The 6,423-nt window shown below is 38.6% G+C and overlaps 1 protein-coding gene, 1 non-coding gene and 1 pseudogene across 31 annotated transcripts in view; all 3 read left to right on the forward strand.

The window, feature by feature from the left end:
- The window catches only part of ANK2 (ankyrin 2), a 689,964-nt gene that overhangs the window by 486,477 nt on the left and 197,064 nt on the right, over positions 1-6,423 (forward strand). The window lies entirely within an intron of this gene.
- On the forward strand, positions 3,598-3,729 carry LOC112063819 (small Cajal body-specific RNA 20). Its single transcript, XR_002891201.1, has one exon. It is a non-coding gene; the product is annotated as a small Cajal body-specific RNA 20 (non-coding RNA).
- LOC102983271 (RNA-binding protein 42-like) overlaps positions 3,874-6,423 on the forward strand; it is a 12,721-nt pseudogene continuing 10,171 nt past the window's right edge.

A 6,423-nucleotide genomic window follows, 5' to 3' on the forward strand; every position in this document is an offset into this window, starting at 1 on the left:
CGCGAACCCGGTTCCCCTGCATCGGCAGGCGGACGCGCAACCACTGCGCCACCAGGGAAGCCCTACAGCCATTTTTAATGACTCCTTTTAGTGAGATTTCTGTGTCTCTACAGAAGACATTAGATTCTCATTAACCATTTGCGTTCACAGCTAACAACTTAGCAATACACAGAAAGGAATGCAAGATCCACAAACTGGGAACTTGGCACATCAACAACACAGGAAAATTAAGGGGTTTAAAAAGAAAGGCCCATGAAGTATACCAATCTAAATACGGTTACTAGGTTATATGAACCAGGTCACAAAGAATGATTTGTAAATTAGTATTTAAGCTTCAGTGTTGTTTAGTGAAAAGGGCACTTTGCTGGAAGGAATAAGACCCAGGATTGGCACACAATAGGTTTCCAATTAATATTTGATAAATGAATAATTGAATAAACACGGACGTTGAGCCAATCACTTAAATTATTCTGAGTCAAATAATCCATTCATGAAATGGGAAGTAATAATACCTATGATATCAAATAATAGTTTCTTTATTGCATGCCTACTACATGCTCATACTTTATGTATGTAATCTTCACAACATACTTCTCTACCTTCAAGGGAGACTGCTTTGGGCTCAAATGATACGTGAGAAAACCCACTGTGTTGCACACACTCATTCAGGAGACCAAATTATGGCTGTGACAGTTGCAGTTGGAGAGAAGTTAATTAACAAAAAGTTGGGCTGGCCACAACGGATGATTTCACTCAAGCTAGAGTAGCTGGATGGACAAATTCTGGATAAGTTCTAACAAGTTCATTCCTTCCAACTTAATCAAAGTTGTCATTATTCCTTTCGGACAACTTATAATTCTGTGGGAAATAGTAAAGCTTCTAATACTTAGGAAGGTCCTAGTCTTGCTTCCTCAAGCATCTATTCTGCTTTCCGAATGGAAAGACCCAAGTTTCATCAGGTTATGTTTACAGACCATCTCTTGAGGTAGTATTTCTTCTACTTAGAGAAGGAGATTTTGGGGGGAACCCTGAGACTACATCTGTATGCTTCAGTTTCAGAAATCCTGCGTTAAGATTCATGTTCCTTGAAATGATCCCTTGGAATCAATCAAGAACACAAGAACAAGAAGTTACTGGATGATATTTAATTAAATGTGATTTACCCAGATGATCTAGCATATATGTCTATTAATTTTTTTAAGATTGGCACTTAAGTGAAAACATCAGATTAAAAAAATTCTCAGAGAATTCTGAGATCCTCAAGAGCACATCCAAGGATTCCAGGCTGAGAAAAGCCCCTTTAGATTAAATCCTTCTTTCACGGTCTAATTTGCTCTTATACACATTAATGTTAACCAGCTTCAGCCTCAGAGAGTGCACTTTTCCTGATTGTGTTTCCAAAGGCTAGAGGTGGACATAGTTGTACCTGACGTGTCTGTGCACTGACCACATTTCCTGATAGAATGCACAGTGACTGGATGAATTAAACAAAATCCTGTTTACCTCTGCATGGTACATACTATTCATTAGCTCATTCATTGTAAGAATATTACTGCAGTATCCTTCGCCTTGTGCTAGGTACTATGTTAAGCGTAGAGGTTACAAAGGTGAATAGATTTGACTTTTGTTCATAAGAAGCCTTGTTGGGAAGATAAACAGGACACAAAATACAATCAATTGTGAAAAGAACCAAATTTTGTGATTGTTCAGAGGATAAAGTGACTAAGCTGGCTTGTGTATCACAGACAAACCTGAAATTGATACTGAATGCAATTTGCAGGAATCATTTTCTTGGGTTGGCCAAAAAGTTTTTTCCATAACATCATCTGGAAAAACCTGAATGAACTTTTTGGCCAGCCCAGTATTATGATGGAAAGCAGAGTGATGGTGTGGTACTTGGAAGACTCCTATAAGCTAACTTTTCTTGTTTGATGGCTCCCTCCTCACTCTTGCCATATTCTTTTAGAGCCCAGCAAGCCAAATTTGGCTTATTTTTAATTAAAATTGTAAAAAAGGGGGGATATTATTATTAATTACCTAATAACATTACTAGATTTTTTTATGGGTACCTTGAGAAGAAATGTAAACTTGGTTCCTCGCACAAGGCTTGGCATACAATACATGTACAAAAAAGTTTAGGTGAATAATTGATATTCAGTTATTATTAATTATTGAATTTAAGCTTTCTCTAGTTTACATTAATTTGCAACTCTGTGCCATGTTTTTATCTGAGTTTAATATTGTGGACAACACTCTTGTGTCTCACTAGAAGTAGGCAGACACAGCACGTACTAGAAGGAGCTGTGTGGAACCTTTTTAGGTTCCATGCTCCTGTCTTGCTTCCTTCCCTTTGAGATCCTGCTGTTCTTTCCCTCTCTCACTTCAATCTCACCCTTGGCCCCTGGAGGCACGTCCACTTCAGGCTGCCCCACTAGAGGAGTTTTCTCATTTCATTAAAAAAAAAGTTACTGGTTATTTCTGATATACGTTCCTTCCCCTGCTTGCCAATCTTGATAAATTCTGTGTCAGAAGAAGATCCATGTTTTTAATGCCCTCTTTTAAGATGAGTTGATTGAAATATTAAATGAGTCAGTGATAAATATATAAAGATGAGACTTCGTCTAGTAGATATTTTCTTTAAATCTTCTGGAAATTATACTCTCATTACTTGTCATTTAAGAACCAAAGAATTTTACTACTGTAAGTAACTTATGGGATCAACCAAACATAACCCCTTTCCTCCATTTTTAAGTTAAATTAAAACTAACTAAGCTTGGCATGGACATGATACTATAACTGTCTAGAATTCATTATAGAATTCCTTTCTAATTTTGACACTCTTAGACATTGTAAGTCTAGAGGCCTAAAGGAAATAATTTTTCTCCTTAACTACTGACTTATTACCAGAGGCTAAGATATTTTTATTCTAAAAAACATCAACTAAGTTAATGAGAAAAAAAAAGAGTTAATGAGAAATTGAGGTCTAAAGAAAGTGAAATAGAATTATAATGCAGAGCCCCTAGTTTTTTGTGTGTGTTTTAATTGTAGGGGTTAACAGTACAGTTTCTGAGCTAGAATCACCAGGTAGTTCATAACTCATAATGTTCAATTCAGGGTTAAATGAGTTAATGCAATTAAAAGCTTAGATCTAAGCCTGACACATGAGAATAAGCTGTAATAAGTTTTAGGTTTTATTTAAATAATTTGCTGCTGACTTTTAATGTCTAAATCTCTTTAAACCGTGACTATTATAATAAGTAGCTCAAATAATTTTCTGTCTTTGAGCTTCATGTTAAGTCAAATACTAAAGAAATAATTTATCTATCATTTCTCATAAAATTAATTTAACCAGAGAAATGAGACCACGTGAAAATGACATTTAACTTAGGAGAGTTAAAACTCAGTAGTAAAATAACAGCTCTTTGAATTTTTGACAGGATGACTACGAAGAGACCAGGTTCCCATCTGCTTTTTAGGTTTCATTAGAATTCAAAATACATTTAAAAATAATAATTTCTGTCTAACTTAATAATTTTCCCAGCCCAGGTAAGCATTATATGTTAGACCCAAAATACTCAATTCAAGAGTGGTTTGTAGGACCTCTCTCCCATAGAGCTGTGGGAGGTCCCTTTTCTCCTCAGCCAGGACTGGAGGCCAAGATCACCCCTTGAGGGTCATTGGCAGGGCTGCCACGAGCTGGGCAGCCTTGTTTTCCTACCTCAGACACCTGTAGTTGCTGGGAGCCCCAACTTGGTCTGTACCAAGCGTGCTGGCCTCACAGCCAGACTAGGGCCTGCTTTCCTTGGATCGGCTCTCGTGAGCCCCAAAAGTAGCTTGGCCCCTGCCTGCCCCACGGGCAGGGTCCCGTACAGGATGGCGAGGCGGGGGGTGGTGAGGAAGAGCCGAGAGTGGGTGCTGGAGAAGAAGGAGTGCCGCCGGCGGCAGGGCAAGGAGTCCGACCTGACACTCAGTACACCGGCCGCAAGCGCAAGCCCCCCTTCTGAGCAGGCGGCCGCGTCCAGTGGGACAGCTCGGGGACCACACAGGTGTGAGCTGTGCCATCCAGCCCAGGACTTGCTTCTGGAGGGTTTTCTGTATTGAAGTGCCTACTTTATCAGCTGACAAAAATAGTGTTTTAGAAAAGTTCTAAAAAGGTTTAAAGTTCTAAAAGTATTTTCTTCACTAAAAAAAGTTCTGAGAGCATCTTATTTTGTTCTAAAAGCAGTAAACCACTTTCTGTGGGAAAAAAAAGTGATTTGTACATGCTACTCTGTGGGCTTTAACCACGGAGGAAGAGGCCACAAGCCAAGGAATGCAGGTGGCCTCTAGAAGCTGGAAAAGGCAAAAAGAACTGTTCTACCCTAGAACCTCTGGAAGGAATGCAGCCCTGCTGACACCATGATTTTAGCCCAGTGAAACTCAACGTGGACTTCTGACTTCAGAGTGCCATCTGCTTGTGGCCCCTTCCGTGAAAGAAAAAACACTCAATTCAGCTCATCATCTTTAACCAGCTCTCTGTGATAGAGCACAGAAAGAGTTAGGAATATGTGTGAATTTATTACTTTCTGCATCTAACCAGGAAATCATAATATCTTACATTTGTAAGAGTCCAAATAACATATACATACATTACTTTATATTCTTTGTTTTGTGCCATTTTATTTTATTTATATTTTTATTTATTTATTTTTAACATCTTTATTGGTGTATAATTACTTTACAAAGGTGTGTTCGTTTCTGCTATACTTATGAATAGTGTGAATCAGCTATACATATACATACATCCCCATATCTCCTCCCTCTTTCATCTCCTTCCCACCCTCCCTAACCCACCCCTCTAGGTGGACACAGAGCACCGAGCTGATCTCCCTGTGCTATGCGGCTGCTTCCCACTAGCTATCTGTTTTACATTTGGCAGTGTATATATGTCCATGCCACTCTCTCACTTCATCCCAGCTTACCCTTCCCCCTCCCTGTATCTGCAGGTCTGTTCTCTATGTCTGAGTCTTTATTCCTGTCCTGCCCCTAGGTTCTTCAGAACCATTTTTTTTTTTCTGACTTACTTCACTCTGTATGATAGTCTCTAGGTCCATCCACCTCACTACTAATAACTCAATTTCATTCCATTTTATGGCTGAGTAATATTCCATTGCATATATGTGCCACATCTTCTTTATCCATTCATCTGTCGATGGACACTTAGGTTGCTTCCACGTCCTGGCTAGTCTAAGTAGAGCTGCAATGAACATTGTGGTACATGACTCTTTTGGAGTTATGGTTTTCTCAGGGTATATGCCCAGTAGCGGGATTGCTGGATCATATGGTACTTCTGTTTTTAGTTTTCTCAGGAACCTCCATATTGTTCTCCATAGTGGTTGCACCAATTTACATTCCCACCAACGGTGCAGCAGGGTTCCCTTTATTCCACACTCTCTCCAGCATTTATTGTTTGTAGATGTTTTGATGATGGCCATTCTGACCGGTGTGAGGTGATACCTCATTGTAGTTTTGATTTGCATTTCTCTAATGATTAGTGATGTTGAGCATCGTTTCATGTGTTTGTTGGCAATCTGTGTATCTTCTCTGGAGAAATGTCTATTAGGTCTTCTGCCCATTTTTGGATTGGGTTGTTTGTTTTTTTGATATTGAGCTGCATATGCTGCTGTATATTTTGGAGATTAATCCTTTGTCAGTTGCTTTGTTTGCAAATATTTTCTCCCATTCTGAGGGTTGTCTTTTCATCTTGTTTATGTTTTCCTTTCTGTGCAAAAAAGATTTTAAGTTTCATTAGGTCCCATTTATTTATTTTTGTTTTTATTTCCATTTCTCTAGGAGGTAGGTCAAAAAGGATCTCACTGTGATTTATGTCGTAGTGTTCAGCCAGTGTTTTCCTCGATTACTGTAGCTTTATAGTATAGTCTGAAGTCTGGGAGCCTGATTCCTCCAGCTTTGCTTTTCTTTCTCAAGATTGCTTTGGCTATTCGAGATTTTTTGTGTTTCCATATGTATTGTGAAATGTTTTGTCCTAGTTCCGTGAAAAATGGCATTGGTAGTTTGATAGGGATGGCACTGAATCTGTAGATTGCTTTGGGTAGTATAGTCATTTTCACAGTGTTGATTCTTCCAATCCAAGAACATGGTATATCTCTCCATCTGTTTGCATCATCTTTAATTTATTTCATCAGTGTCTTATAGTTTTCTGTATACAGGTCTTTTGTCTCCTTAGGTAGGTTTATTCCTAGATATTTTATTCTTTTTGTTGCAATGGTAAATGGGAGTGTTTTCTTAATTTCACTCTCAGATTTTTCATCATTAGTGTATAGGAATGCAAGAGATTTCTGTGCATTAATTTTGTATCCTGAAACTTACCAAATTCATTGATTAGCTCTAGTAGTTTTCTGGTGGCATCTTTAGGATTCTCTA

The sequence above is a fragment of the Physeter macrocephalus genome, chromosome 7, assembly GCF_002837175.3.
Source record: "Physeter macrocephalus isolate SW-GA chromosome 7, ASM283717v5, whole genome shotgun sequence".
NCBI lineage: Eukaryota > Metazoa > Chordata > Mammalia > Artiodactyla > Physeteridae > Physeter > Physeter macrocephalus.